At 31.0% G+C, this 17,094-nt stretch overlaps 1 protein-coding gene across 1 annotated transcript in view; it reads left to right on the plus strand.

Annotated features, from left to right (window-relative positions):
* The window catches only part of CFAP47 (cilia and flagella associated protein 47), a 781,966-nt gene that overhangs the window by 698,463 nt on the left and 66,409 nt on the right, over nt 1-17,094 (plus strand). The gene's annotated exons all lie outside the window — the stretch shown is intronic.

Below are 17,094 nucleotides of genomic sequence, written 5' to 3' on the forward strand. Positions count from 1 at the left end.
TTTATGACAAAAGGCCAAGTCTACAAGACTTCCTTATCCTACAGGATTTGAAGAAATCAATTCACCATGAATTACTGATTTTCTTCCTTTTAACTGAATTCAATTTTCATTCTAACCAAGCAGATTACAAAATTAAAGTTGAATTATTTTCAATCATATGAAATGAGACCAAACAAACATCACTGTTATTTAATACTATTATCCCATTGTACTACTTTCTTTGCATTTCTCAAAGCATAATTTTGCTTTTGTTTAGGTACATATTATTCTCTATAGCAGATTAAAAAATTCCAGAGTTGAAAGGGGGCCTTGGAATTTGTTTTCTCTCATTTACAGTTGACCACCATATATAACATCCTATAAATATCTTCAATATCCAATTTCCATATGAAAACCTGTAGTAAAGGGAAACTAAATGTTCTCCAATACAATTTGTTTTGTTTTGGGATAGTTTTTACATTTAGAAAAATTGGTCTGAATCATCTCATTGTTAAAAAGAGACAAATCCATCAACATTGATCATCACATAATCTTGCTGTTACTGGATACAATATTATCTTGGTTCTATTCACTTCACTTTGAATCAGTTTATTATGAAAGTGTCTTCAGGCCTTTCTGAAATCATCCTGCTGATTATTTCTTAACAATAATATTCCGTAACATTCATTAATAATAATATTAACAATATTATTCTGTAACATTAATTATTAATTAATTCCATAACATTGATTATTAATTATTATTAATAATAATATTAACAATAATATTCCGTAACATTCATATACTAAAACTTACTCAGCCATTCTCCAATCAGTGGGCATCACCTGTGTTTACAGTTCCTTGCCACTACAATAAAGAGCTGCTACACATAATTTTGCACATGAGAGTCCTTTTTTCTTTTTTAGGATTGTTTATGAATTTAGGCCCAATAAAAACACTGCTAGTTCAAAAGGTATAAACAGTTTGATAGACATTTGGGCATAATTCTAAATTGTTTTACAGAATGGTCAGATCAATTCACAATTCCATCAACAACATATTTGTGTTCAAATTTTCCCACAAATCCTCCAAAATTTATCGTTATCTTTCCTGTCATCTTAACCAATCTGAGAGTTATGTAGTGGCACCTCAGAGTTGTCTTGATTTGCATTTCTCTATTAAATAGTGATTTAATCTGAAAATTGTCTGTTCATCCTTTGACCATATTTCAGTTGAAGAATGGCTTGTATTTTTATAAATTTGAATCAATTCTCTACATATTTTAGAAATGAGACTTTTATCAGAACCCTTGGATGCAAATTCCCCCTCCCACCCAGTTTTCTGCTTCTCTTCCGCTCTTATCTGCTTTGGTTTTGTTTGTATAAAAACTGTTTAATTTAATATAATTAAAATATCCATTTTGCATTTCATAATTTACTCTCATTCTTCTTTGGCCATAAATTCCTGGCTTGTTCCTACCAGGTTCAGTATCAGTACAATACTTGTGTCTTAAAAGCAATTTGTTAGGATTTCTTCTTTCCCTATGTTTCAAAATATTTTGCATAGTATTTGCAAATTTCTTTAATGTCTGGCTTAACAGAAAACAACTTATATAGCCTTTAACACATGCCAGGAATTATGCTAATCACTTTATGATTATTATCCCATTTGATCCTCATGGCAGCACTGGCAGCTAGTTGCTATTGTTATCTCCAGTTTATAACAAGGAAATTGAAGTAAACAGTTAGTTGTCTAGGATCACATAGCTATTAAGTGTTTAAGGATAGATTTGTACTCAGTTCTTCCTGAGTCCAAGCCTAATGTTCTATTCATCATGCCAATTACGTGCCATCTAAGTCTCATTTCTCTGTTTTCAAACTGTTGCAGTACCTTGTATTGCTTGAAGTTTATGATGTAATCTGACCTCACACAACTGTGTGGTTGAAAAAGTAAGAAATATCTTGATAGGCAAATAATATCTTGCTATTATTATTAAATTAGTTTTGACTTCATGGAAATGATGCCAAGAACCCATAGAGATCAACAATTTTGAGAACTTTGAGAACAGCCACTCTTCATCAGAGAGAACAAACCCAGACTCTATCCTGTAAGATAACACTGCTCATCACCAAGGGAAGGATATTAAAAATATACTTCCTTTTCCTTTTCTAACTCCTAAAACAATATATTTGTAAGAGTCTAACTATCATGCCCTGTGTAGAGCAAGTTGGTTATTATACATGATTTTCTTCCCTTAGATAATATTGGAATGCATATTTTAAAAATATTTTGTTGTCATTGCTAGTTTGATAACTTAAAATTAAATTAATCATTTGTTAATTATTTACTTGAAATATGTTAATAATGTATTGGAATTCATCCTCAGTACCTTATATTCTGACCATTCTGGGGACTCAATTAATATAGAATTCTTTATAATGTTTATTTATTACCCGTATTTTATTTAAAAATAATTTGCCTATTGTTCATACCTAATAATAAAAATAATTAGCATTTATAAACTATGTGCCAAATACACATATAAATACAGAAACTATTCCATTAACTCATTAATATCTCTCTTGATAGATAATGTTATTTTGAAGGATTACAAATTAAATAGTCTCCATTTCTCCAGACATGTAGCTTAAAGTAATACATCTGGGAATGTCCAGATCCCTAACATAATTAATTCTTTTGGGGCCTTTATTACCCAATATATTATAATCTTCCCTACCTTTGTATCATTGCAATTTTAATTACATGCTTTCTTTGTTTTCAACCAATTGATTGATTAACACAATACAAACTACTTAGAGACAAGCTCTTAGCGTTGAAAAGGTTAGTTATTCTACTTAACTCTTCCAATTCCACCTCATTTTTTTGACCATATTGACCAGATTTTTAAAAAAAATTGCTATTGTTTACATAGCTCAAGTAAAGGTATTCACCATAAAAATCTCTTGTAGTTTATTAAATTCCACTTGGAGTTTCATAATACAGCTAGACTTTTCTGAAGAAGTGATTTAAAATTCATCTTAATTCACTATATCTAGGCTTAGATAATGTTTTATAGCTTATGGAACCGTTCCTAAAGACACTAGACATAAGCACACCCTGCATAGAACAGGCCTCTTGCTATCTGTCTTGCTGTTTTGTATTATACCTTATGTCTTCCTCATTTTCCTCCCTCATGCTTTCTCTGGGAGTCATAATTAAACGTATACTGTAATGTGCCTAGAAAGGAAATAACAAACTACTGTACTATAGTTCTACTTATATGTAATGCTTATAACTTCTTAAACCAAAACTCATTTCTCTTTTTACCACTATACTGTATCCATTGTATCTACCTATTAGGATGTTAGCTCCTGTAATATTGGCCACCAAACGACATATTAGTTCTTTACTCCAAGCCATAAATTCTTCTTCCAAAGAAATTTTATATAGAATGTAGCATTTTTATAGATAAATCCTTATAAGATGGAATCAATGACAAGGTAAAATCCTATAGTTAACACCAGGGAAATGTTTTTTTTTTTTTATTTAATTAATTAACATTGTTTAATACACATTATTTTATGAATCATATTGAGAGAGAAAAATCAAAACAAAAAGGAAAAACCATGGAGGGGAAAATAGAAGAAAACAGAAGTGAACCTAGCATGTGTTAATTTACATTCAATCTCCACAGTTCTTTTTCTGGATGCATATGGTATTTTCTATCCAAAATCTATTGGGATTATCTTGGATCACTGAACCACTGAAAAGAACCAAGTCTTTTATAGTTGATCATTACACATTACAAAATTTGTACATTGTATTCCTGGTTCTGCTTGTTTCACTCAGCATTAATTTATGTAAATATTTCCAGGCCTTTCTAAAATCAGCTTGTTCATCATTTTTATAAAACAATAATATTCCATTACCTTCATATATCACAAATTATTCAGCCATTCCCCACTTGATGGGAGTCTACTCATTTTCCATTTCTTTGCTACCACAAACAGAGCTGCTACAAATATTTTTTACACATGTGAGTCCTTTGACTTCCTTTATGATTTCTTTGGGATATAGGTCCAATACTCACCACAGAAATCAAATACATAGTGTGCATACTGAATATAATTCTCCTACCAGCCTCTACAGACCAATGAAAGAAATCCAAGTAGTATCAGAGTGTCTTCAGGTACAAAGTACAGTCCCTGGTTCTAGTGTTGGAATTGCCCACAGTTGCAATAGCTACACAAGCATCCTTTTAAATCCAATCTTGCAAGACTCAGTGAATGTGGATTCTTCCTAGTTTTGTGGAAAAAAAAAAAAAAAAAAAAAAAAAAAAGAAAGGCCAGAGGAGGATGAAGCAGATTGGAAATATGCTGCTTCTTGACTAGAGGCCAACTCTAGACAAACCCTATTGTAATCTTCTTTCCTGCCCCTTGCCATACATACAGAAAACTGTAGTGACTTAGAAAAAAAAAAAAAAAAAACAGCCCTCACTCCACCATTTATCCTTTGTATAAAAAAGGCGGAATGTAGTTCTGTTTAGCTATGTGAAGGAAAGTAAGAGTAGAGGAAAGAATTGAATAATAGCATGCTACTTTAAGTAACTATATAATGTTTGAAAAAAATGGAATTGGAATTGAACTGTTTTTAGGGTATCTGTTATTCTGAATGGATTATGTTTATTTTTCCCATTAAAATTTTTTCCAAATCTTCTCTTTTCTATATTCAAGCTTCCTGTACTTCCCTATTCTTCCTCTATCCTATTTGAGGAAACTGGCTTTTGCTTTAATAAGAAAACTGAACTACTTCCAAAAGAGTTCCTTTGTCTTCCATTCTTCTCAAATCCCCTTGACATTATCCCCCTATTCTCTTCTCCTTCCTCTTACCTCCTGACAATGAGTTAACATTTCTTACCAAAACTGAACCCTTTGATACCTTTTTCTGCAGTATGTTGTAGCTCTAGTTGTTACTCCTTTTATCTGCAAAGATCATTCTTTCAGTAAATATTGGATCTTTCTTTACTACATTTAAATATGCCCAAATCTTTCCCATATTTATAAAAAAAATCATTTAAACCTGCCATTTCGTCAAGCTATCATCCTCTGTCTTTCCTCCCTTTCTCAGCCAAACTCCTTGAAAACCCTGCCTAGACAAGGTGAGAACACTTCTCATTATTTTCACTCAAAAACCCTTTGGAATATGGCTTTTGACTTTATCACTCAGTGGAAACTATATCCTCTAATTGCTAATGAGCTTTTCTTTCCCAAATCCTATGTCTTTTCTCCATTTTCCTACCTTATTCTAAACTCTCACATCTAAGTTTTCATTACATGATACTCTCCTTTGCTCTTATATTTTTAACTGCTCCTTGTCAGTATCTTTACTGACTCATTGTCTGTCTATCATTCCCTATTACTGACTTTTCCCCAAAACTCTTATGTTGAATCTTCTCAATTTTTTCTATATTCTCTCTAAATAATATTATAAGTATACATAGTATTCATTTTAAATTCTATGGGAATGATTCTGAAAAAAATATATATATACAGTAATATGTGCGTATGAGTTAAATATAAACATACATATATATATATGTATATATATATATATATATAGATGAGCTTATGCATATATGTAAATGTAATATATATTCATTTACAAGCTCATTTAGATTAGGGATATATCTGTACACATATCCATATGTATCTATCCCCAATGAACTAGTTGTGAATAATGAATTTTGAATTTTTGTATATAGATTGTTTTTATGCATTTCAAAATCAGTTACTTCCAAAAAATTCAAAATAACCTATCCCTCTTTCATACTTCACTAATTCTTTCAAAAGCATAACTATTTTAATAGTCTTCAAGATTTACAAATCAGTGATTCTCTGGATTCCTCATTCTTCCTTACAGTTACTAAATCTTATCCTTTTTTACCTCTGCAATGTTTCTTGCCTTTGGTCCGTTTTCTCTATTCACACAGGCAGCATCTTAATCAGGACTTTCCTCATCTTTTACACAAATTATTGCAACAGTGTCAACTAGTGTCCTGTTTCAAATCTCTCCTCATCCTTGTAGATCCTTTACAATGATGGGAAAATGATTTTCCCTCAATGTATATATAATTATGTCACATCCCTATTTATTCAATTCTAGTGACTCTTGTAACTGCCTCTAAGATAAAATATGAAATTTTCTTTATAGATTTTATATCCCTTTGTTATCTATCTCCAATTTCTCTTTCTTTCCTTTCTGCCTTTTGTGGTAATTGACTTTCTATCTGTTCTTCCCATATAACACTTTGTCTCTCAACTCCATGTCTTTGCACTTGCCATCCACCATAATTATAATGGCCATCCACCATAATTATAATGTACTCTTTCGACCTATTTCCTTTTATACATTCCTTATATACACGGCTTCAGCACCAATTCTACATGAAGTCTTTCATGATACACCCTATCCCCAGCTATAAATGCCACACCTTCTAGACTACATTGTATTTTAATACTTCATATTTATTTTTATTTATTCCAGTTATATATATTTTTTATATAACAAAACTTTACTTGATATCTCCAAGATGAAAGTATAAGCTTTTAGGCAGTAGGGATTGTTTTATTTTTTTACATTTGTATCCTAATTATGTGAAAGATTTACTGAAAGATTAAAAAGTTTTTAACATTATTGATTGATTGATTATGTGAATTCATACCAGTTAGTGAAATTTAGTGATACTCTGTTAAGCAAAAGTAACAAAATATTCTTCAGAAATCATACGCTGTAATGAAGATAATATGTGAGCAAATAGATCCTGCAACATATCTTTAGTTTTGTCGTAAGACAATTTGAAAGACAAAAACCATAATAGTTGCAGAGAACTGGAAATGCTTTCTGTAAGAAGTGAAACTGAGCTATATTTTACAGGACAAAAGGAAACTAAAAGGCTATGTTACAGAGGTAGACTGTTGCAAGCACAGGGTATAGGACGCACAAAGCACAGTGAAAGAAAATAAAACAGTATCTTGTTCAAGGAACTGTAAGTGGGCAAGAGAAATTGGATTATAAAGTGCATAGATGATAGTCAAACATGAAAATATTAAAAAGATATGAAGAATTATGAAGAAATCTAGTTACTGCACAGGAGACTTTGTAGCTGATTAAAATAGGGAACTACTGAAGTTCATTTATCAGGGGAGATGAGACCTAGATTACAAGGGGTGATTTAATATCTAAGTGGAAGAATATGATGTTAAGAGACTTGAAGCAAGGAAGCCAGAAAAAAAAGGATATCAAAATAGTCCAAATAAGAAGAGAGAAAGAATTCTTAGACCTTCTGGTTCTGTGACTTTGTGATTGGAGAGAATGGACAAATATGATGGTAGAAAAGGAAAGATTTTTGTTGTAAAAGTAGAAACAGAAAGATTTTGCAATGAATTGGCTATATGAAGGGAGTAAGTGTAAGAAATCAAAGATAACACAGAGATTAAACCCTCTATAGTAATAATAAAATTAGAAAGAGATAAAATATGGCATGAGTCTTGCAGCAATTTGGAAGAGTTTTTCCTAATATATGTTTTTTTTTTTTTTCCTCTCTTAGGTTTATGTTTGCTCTGCATAGAAGGGATGATGATATTAGCTTATTTATTTTGCATTGCTACTACCTTGTTGAAACTCCTAATCTTATAACTAAGTCTTCTGTAACTTCTGAGATATTCTGAATATATAAATGAACATTACTTGCCAAATGAGATTATTATGGTTTTCCATAAATATAATTTTGTTCTTTATCCTTCAAATTATAGATAGAATTTCTAAAGTGTATCAAATGATACTATCAGGGTGGTATTGGGGATATTTCTAGTATTTCTTCATTATAAACAATGCTGTCTTAGTGAATATATGACTTGTTAATGTTAAAGAAGGGTTCTTCCATGTGTATGTTTTTTAGCATTTTACAGGAAAAAAATCATATAATTTTCTCAAAGGCTTTTTCTGTATGTGTTTGCGATGGTTTTATGGTGTTTTTTCTTTCTTAGCCTTATGGTTTATTTGATTATGCTGTTTTTGCCCTACTGTGGACTGTTCTTATGTCAATGAATTAATTATCTCAATAATCTCTTTGGAAGATTTTTTTTTTTAATGTAACAGGCCTTACTGAGAGATTTATTTTTCTGTTTTATATCAAGTATTTTAGATATCAAAATCAATTTTTTAAATAAAGACACTATGATAGAATAACATCTGTTTCTATTTCTCAGAATAAATTGGCACATTTATTAAATGCTCTCTAAATATTTGACATAATCCTCTTGTAAGTCCATCTAAAACTGGAAATTTTATTAAACATTGACAGTTATTTTAGGCTTTCCTGATATCTGAGATCAACTGTTAAAAGATTTCTTTGTTTATTTTGCCATTATAATTTATGTTATTGTAGCTATCATCAATATCCATTGGATTCACAATTTTCTGGCAAATATGTATTTTGATTTTTGATAATTCTTTTCATATTCCTTTTTGGTGAATTCATTACTTGGGAGGGTAAGATTTAATGGAGGGTAAGATTTAATTTTCTTCTTTTCAGGTAATATCAAATATTTTATTCATTTTAGTTGATGTTTAAGCTAGATTGGTTTATTTTATATAGCATACATTCTTTTTGTTTCTAAATTTTTTTCCATTTTTAAATGTTTACAAGTTCTTTCATACTTTATTTTGACATATATATTTTACCTTCTTTTTAAAATTATATTCATATATTTTCAGAATTTTTCTGTTCTAATCATTTTCATAACTTTTGTTGTGGAATGTATTCCTTATTCTCCAATTGGGTAAGTGTTTTACATTTATTTGTTCTACTTCAAATGAATGTAACCAATTAGGTATCAGTTTCAGGGTTCTTTCTATAATTGAATGAAGAATTCATAATATCATTGGAATGACAAATTCTGTTTAGTCATTCCTGTTATAATGCTTAAGAATCTTATGTCTAGTGTTATGGATTTTCCTCATAATATAATAAATCATTCCTACATTGTACTCCACAAACATTATAGTTTAATATAGGTCAAATGGTTATTTCTTTTTTTAAATTAACCCATTTGATAGGGATGGAGAGGAGATACAACTTTATCTAAGCTCTCCCTAATATCTCTCAAATCAGCACCAAAACAAGCCTTTGAACTGGTTTTTGAGTGACAGAACCCACAAATATTTGGAGTATAACAAATTTCCAGTAGAAGATATTTTGGAAGAACTTCAGAAAAAAATCAGTTTCAATGAAGCATGGAAGGAGGAGCCTGAGCTCAGGGACACAGGATCATGTGGTATCCCACAAGTCATGGAATATAACCAGAGTAATCTACAGCAGTATTGGCTACTCTGTCTTGGTAGCAAGCTAATAGCTTCAAGATATCCAACACAATTACAAAAGGCAAATAGTGAGCCCCTAAATCCTAAAATAATGTGGGACCTGTCCATGCCCATCCAGCACTGGAAGTTAGTAAGCACCAACCCAGCACAGTCACTATCACCTGTAGAGGAAGATTGGACAATCTCCCCTTTGCCCTTAAAGCACACCTTAACCTTTTAAAAAATGAACAAAAAAGCAAAAAAGAACTATGACCATAAATAGTTTTTATGGAGAAAGAGAAGAACAGATTTCAAACCCTAAAGACACTAAAAGCAGATCATCTCCAGATGAAGCCCAAAAGAGTGATATGAATTGGTCCCCATATCACAAGGCTTTCTTGGAAGAATTCAAAAGGGATCTTTAAAGAGAATTAGAAGAAAAATGGGGAAAAGAAATGAAAACTTTTCAAGAGGATTTGAAAAAGGAAACAGATGTTATTTGAAGAAAACTCTTTAAAGAATAGACTGAGTGAAATGGTAAAAGCAAATAACATCTTACAAAATAGACTTGACAAAATGAGAAAAGCATATAACTTCTTACAAAATAGATTTGACAAAATAGAAAAAGAAAACTCCTTGAAAAATAGAATTTGTGAGATGGAAAAATATAATAAACAAAACAACTCATTTACCAAATACAAAAAAAGCTAAAGATTCACTAAAAATTAGAACTTAACAAATGGCAATGAATAATTCAATGAGACATCAAAAATCAATCTAACAAAACAAAAAAAAAAGAAAAAAATTAGAAGAAAATGTAAAATACCTCATTGGAAAAACAACTGACCTGGAAAATAGATCTAGGAGAGACAATCTAAGGATTATTAGGCTTCTTGAAAACCATGATGAAAAAAAAGAGCATAGACATTATTTTTCAGTAATTCATTATGGAAAAATGTCCTGATGTCCTAGAACCAGAAGGTAAAATAGCCATTGAAAGAATTCACTGATCACCTCCAGAAAGAGACCCCAAAATGAAAACTCCAAGGACTATTGTATCTAAATTTTAGAATCATTGGGCTTAGAAGAAACAAAAGAGCCACAATCAGGATTACCCAAGACCTAGCAGCTCCCACCTTAAAGGATTGAAAGACCTAGAATCTAATATTCTGAAAGGCAAAGGAACTTGGATTGTAACCAACAACCAACTATCCACTAAATCGAGCACTGTCTTTCAGAGAAGAAGATGGAAATTCAGGTAAATTTCACTTATTTCTGATGAAAAGAGCAAAGCTGAACAAAGCATTTGATCTCCAAATATAGAACTCAAGAGAAACATAAAAAAGGTAAAAAGCAAAGAGCTTTTGAGAATTATATCTCTATTATGGGTATACTTAGTGAGTGCAGGTATAATTTGATTTCATTGTGATAGTATAAAAAAGAAACTAGAGGTAGAAAGACGATTGTACCTCCAAAAAAGGAAAATAAGGTAAAAGGAGGAAAATTACATCTCATGGAAAGGCAAAGAAGACCTATTATAACTGAGGGAAAGAAGGGAAAGGGACAAATATTGTGAGAATTTTACTGTCATCAGATTTGGCTCAAAAAGAGAATATAAGATATATTTGGCTTCACAGAGAAACTTGTTTCACCCTATAGAGAAGTAAGAGAAGAAAGGGAAAAGGAAAGGGGGAGGCTAATAGAAGGAAAAACAGAAATAGTAAGGGAAAATTGTAAGAAAGGGGGAGGGGTTATAAAGGGGGAGGACTGTTTGAGGGAGGAGGTGGTCAGAAACAAAATACTGAGGAGGAGGCAAAGGGGGAAAGGAAAGAGAAAAGCATAGCTACAGGTAAATAAAATGGCAGGAAATGCAGAATTAGTCATTTGAACTGTGAGTGTGAATGAGATAAATTCTCCCATAAAATGGAACAGATAGCAGAATGGATTAAAAATCAGAATCCTACAATATTTTGTTTGTAAGAAAAACATTTAAAGCAGAGTGATATATGCAGATTAAAAGTAAAAGGCTGGAACAGAATCTATTATGCTTCAGGTGAATTAAAGAAAGCAGGAGTAGTGATCCTGATCTCAATTCAAGCAAAAGCAAAAATGGATCTAATTAAAAGAGGTAAGGAAGGAAACTATATCTTGCTAATGGGTACCATAGATAATGAAGCAAAAGTCAGTACTAAACATATATACACCAAGTAGTATAGCATCCAAATTCCTAGAGAAGTTAAGAGAGCTGCAAGAAGAAATTATGCTAATGAAAAACCATTAGCATAATTGAATATATCAATAACTGAATTAATAAAAATCAATAGATGTAGAAAAAAAATGAACAAAATCCAACATGCATTCCTATTAAAGACACTAGAGAGTATAGGAATAAATGGAGTTTTCCTTAAAACAATCAATATCATTTATTTAAAGCCATCAACAAATATCAGATCTAATGTAGATAAAGCAGAACCATTTGAAATAAGATCAGAGGCGAAACAAGGTTGATCATTGTATAATTATGGTGTTGTTATGTATAATGATCTCCTGGTCCTACGCATTTAACTTATCAGTTCATGTAAGTCTTTCAAGACTTCTCTGAAATCGTTCTGCTGACCTTATAGAATAATATTCCAAAATATTCATATATTATAACTTGTTTAGCCATTCTTCAATTGATAGAAATCCACTTAGTTTCCAATTTCTTGCCACAACAAAAAGGGCTACCACATACATTTTTGCATTTGTGAATTCTTTTCTCTCCTTTATCATTTCTTTAGGACACAAGCTCAGCTTCAGAGACCATAGGACATAATTCCAATTTGCTCACCAGAATGGTTGAATCAGTTTACAACTCCACCAGCAATGTATTAGTGTCCTAGTTTTCCCACATCTCCTCCAATATTCATCATTATTATTTTCTGTCACCTTGGCCAGTCTGAGAGGTATGTAGTGGTACCTCAGACTTGTCTTAATTTCCATTTCTCTGATCAATAATGATTTAGAAAACCTTTTCATATGACTAGAAATGGTTTTAATTTCTTCATCTGAAAATTGCTTGTTCATATACTTTGACCATTTGCCAACTAAAGAATGGCTTGAATCCTTATATATTTGAGTTTTACATTTAAAGGTTTTGATAAAGGTCTCATTTCTAAACTATGTATATATAGAGAGAATTGACTCAAATTTATAAGAATTCAAGCTATTCTCTACTTATGGAAACAACAATGTGGAAATATGTATAGAGGAAATGTACATGTTATATATGTTAAATATATTGGATTAGTTGCTTACTGGGAGAGGGGGAAAATGGAGGGAAAAAATTACAAAACAGGATTTTGTAGGCATAAATGTCAAAAATTATCCATATATGTATTTTGAGAACAAAAATTATAATTAAAAATAATAATAAAAAATAATTAAAAATATTTTAAATGATTGCATTTGGAAAAAAATAAAAATCATTAATTATTTGATTACTACTGTTAATAAATTTTTTTTTCTCTTTTATTTTTTAAATATTATTTTGTCTAAGAGCTATTTTCCAGACTTCCAAAGTCATAAAAATAAAAGTTTCTATCATCTCATTTAACTAATAAAGGGGAAAATGAGATCAAGAAAATATAAGATGCTTTGAGTTAAATTACCAAGTACTTTCATAGCAATACTGATTTGGATTATTTTCTCAATTCTTACTGATCTGGATCCTTAACCTTAGGTAATGCCCTTGCCTTCTTCTTTACTTTTTATATTTTCATTTCCTATGAAAGTCAAATTTTAATATAAATATATGTATCTTTAATTTCATCCTTGCTTTATTTAACAATGGGTTTATTGTTCTATTGTATAGTCATTGCTGCAGAACAGATGATTTATGCCCCTATTTTTTTGTTGTCTTGGAAATGAAAAGATGATTTCCAGAGAAATATAGCCGAGAAACAACAAGATATGATTGCTTTCTCTCTGGTTTCAGTGACAAAATAAAGTTAATAATACAAAATGAGACATTAAAAATAGCTTTTCTGAGTGAGTTATGGTAAAAAAAAAAAAAAAAAAAAAAGGAAATAGTAATGACACCAAGTTTGAGGTTGTGTTTTACTTTTGTTGAGATTTTAAAGATTACATGTGGTACAAAAGTTAAGAGTAATCGTTAAACATAATTTCATATTTATGCTAAAATATGAATGTGTCACATGAATTACTATGAAAGCATTTAAAATCACTAAAATACACAACCAAACATAGGAAAAAAATTTCACTATTGTTTCAGAATAATTTTGCATAAATTCCTTTCTCCTCTGGTATTTCATATTAACTCCTAGACTAGTATGTAGAAGACTGCTTTCATCTAGCAGTTTCAGTTTCATTTAATGAGTGTTAGAAGGCATACCAGAGGTCAGCTCACCCAACACCTTAATTTTATATGTGAAGCCCTGTGGAAGAAAGTAACTCACTCATGGTTACACAAGTAGTAATTGGAAGAGATTTAATTTTAACAAAGTCCTTGAATCCAGTTCTCTTTCTATAAAATTTTATAACATTATTCTACATTGCTTCTATTGTTAGTTTTGTCACTCCATTGTTTTAAAGCTATTGAGAAGGGAATTTGGGAGATCACTGCTGTTCACTCAACCATTTTGGCTGTGACTCCCATTATTCATTTTCTGGTCTCCTTTTATCCTAACCCCTATAGGATCTGTCCTTTCTTTACATGGTTCAAGGATTTCCACAATTTATTATATATAGTGATATTTCTCCTAATAAAATACTTATAATAAGTAATTTTGTTGCCTTATTAAATTAATCAAGCATTTATACAGCATGTCACAGAGGAACGAACAGGAGTTAAGGGACAGGATTCTACTTTGTCATCAGTACTTTATACAATGGTTTATAGACAATGGAAAACAAAAAATATTGATTTTTACTATAATTTTTATTATTTTTATGTTAGAATAATTGGGTTCTGCCTTTATTATGATGCATTTGTTTGTTTTCTTTTTTCATGTCACAAATTTTGTCTTCTATAGCATCTATATTTGAAGTATATGTAAGATGCTTGACAGTCTTCTACTGCAGGACTAATAACTTCTTTTCAAATCCTTAAATTTTTAATTCTGATATACCTTACAGAATATTTGAAATAAGGAATTTCTTTTTAAATGACATTTTAACTTTAACACAATTGGTTCCATTAGCACAAAAATATGTTTATTACTTATAATTACATGTAGATGTTTTGTGCTCTGTACATTTTCTATTGGTATAGAAAAGGCTAAGTTGTTTCAATTGAGGTTATTTATTAAAATATAAAAATCATTTTCACTGGCAAATTATAAACCTAAAAAGTTTTGATTAATAATAAAATCTCTGAATAAATCCAAAGTAACATATGGTTCTCTTTCTATAATAAAAACTGGATGCCTTCAAAACAAGGTTAAAGATTCTTCAAGACAAAAGGGCATCATAGGTTTCTCTTTCCTATGATTATCTTGAGTATACCCATTTTTAAAGAATATTAGGTCTCTTTAGTTATATCAGACACCTATCAGAACTATATAATAATATAGCAAGTAGTTTATTTTTGTTCTTCCAATATTTCATTTTCCTAAACTAATGGTGTATTTTTATGGTTTAAGTGATAGGTTCTTACTAAGTGCTAAGTTGGTACTTAACAATTTTCTAGTTCACACCTTTGGTTCTGTCCTTTAAGGGGAGTTTACCCCTTTGAACTTCTGAGGAGGAGTTTACATATGAAAAGGAGTTTACACAACCTTTAAAAGGAGCAAGTTCATTGGTTGAAGTAATTTTCCCCACAAGCCTTTGAGTTCTCACACGCCCATTCTCTGGGAGGATAAAAGAAGACAACATTGAGCAAGGAGATAGTCTACTCTAGGACAGAGTTGGGATGGCTCGCTGGAGGAAGAAGAGGCTAGTCTGGGACTGAGTTGAGACAGCAGATCTTCTCCCAGAGAGCAATCGGCAGTTTCCGGAGACAACAGAACATTACATATAAGGATTTATATTCTAGTGAAAATTGCTTGTATTAAACTTAAATTTCCATTTTACATCTACAACTTTTGAAAATGAGCTCTTTTATGTAAGACAGATAAACATAAATCAAAAGAGATAACACTTCACTCCATTTTGGACTGTTACCTTAACTCAATGAGAAGACATGGCATTCTTTCTATACCTTCTAAAAATAAACTTTCTATGGAGGAAAGAGAAGACTTAGTTTTGGTCTTTGTTAAGTTTCCTTTTCCTTCTTCCTACCTTGGCTGGAGGAGGACAATGTAAGTTAAGAAGTTTCTGGCCTTTCTGTCTTTCTATTAGTACCTTAACTGTATTCCCATATCTTCTTGTAATGTAGTCTTCATAAATAACCAAAGACACTTTGAAACAGATTCACCAAAGTTAAGGAGAAATTTTGAACCACTTCACATATTGAACAAATAGCATTTTCAGAAAGTAAGAGCTCTGACCTAGCATTATAACCCAGCAACAGTAATTCCCATATTCTCATCAGTATCTTAGCAGTGTCCCTGGATCAGGTAAACATTAGTGGCTTTATTTTAAGAGATAAGAGCAAAATGTACTTCCATTTCCCCAATGTGTCTGTTAAGGAGACTATACCATGCCATTCTTGAACATCCCATGAATGAGGAAAATAATTTTAGCACTGCATTTAGCATTATAACCTAACATTATAATTTAGCATTATAATCCAGCAACAGTAATTCCCATATTCTCATTAGTATCTTAGCAGTGTTTCTAGATCAGGTAAACATTAGTAGCTTTATTTTAAGAGATAAGAACAAAATGGACATCCAACTCCCCAACGTGTCTGTTAAGGAGACTATACCATGCCATTCTTGAACATCCCATGAATGAGGAAAAATAATTTTAGCACTGCATTTAGGACTACCCCTTTCTAAAATCTGATTAAGAAAAGCTATTAAATGATTTGCAATTGATAATTTTAGAAGAAAGTCACAGAGAGGGGCTCAAATTGATGTCATTGGACAAACATATTTGACCCTTTAGAAGTAGCCCTAGAATGTAATTACAAGGGAGAAATTTAACTTGTTTAAGTTTTTGAACATAATTCATTAGGGGTGGTGAAAATTAGACTAAGAATACCTCAAAATGTGTATGATACAGATACACATTGGCATACAAAATACACAGATATGTGCATGTGCTTTTTGTATATGTGAATAGTCAGATATGTGTCACTGGAAAATTATTTAGCCAAAAATGTAACATTTTAATTGGTGAAAGATGAGAATTGAAGCTAAGAGACCAGTTAAAAAACAATCACAATATTCCAGACAAGATATGATGAGGAATTAAGCAATAATGGTAACTATGTATGAGAATTTTTTTAAAAAGGGAAATGATCCTTTACATTTTTAATGGTTCAGAATGGTATAAAAACTCCAAGTTTTTATTATTATCCAAGTTATTAATTTTGAATAATCCCAATGAAAAAGAAAAGGTTAGAATAGGTTAGAATACAATATATGTGTGTTTTTCTGTGCAGATGAACCTCAAATTTCATATATCCAGGTCCAGTCTCCTGAAATCCAGTTCTACATCCTTGGAAGGAGATTCCTATAAGTGTACCACATGACTCTGCTTTGTCTCTACACTCTTCATAGTTTCTCATCAAAAATTTAATTGAAACATCAAATTAAATTTGTTTCAGCAAACATTTATTAAACATTAATCATGAGCAGAGAACTATGC

This window comes from Sminthopsis crassicaudata, chromosome 3 (assembly GCF_048593235.1).
Source record: "Sminthopsis crassicaudata isolate SCR6 chromosome 3, ASM4859323v1, whole genome shotgun sequence".
Classification (NCBI taxonomy): Eukaryota; Metazoa; Chordata; class Mammalia; order Dasyuromorphia; family Dasyuridae; genus Sminthopsis; species Sminthopsis crassicaudata.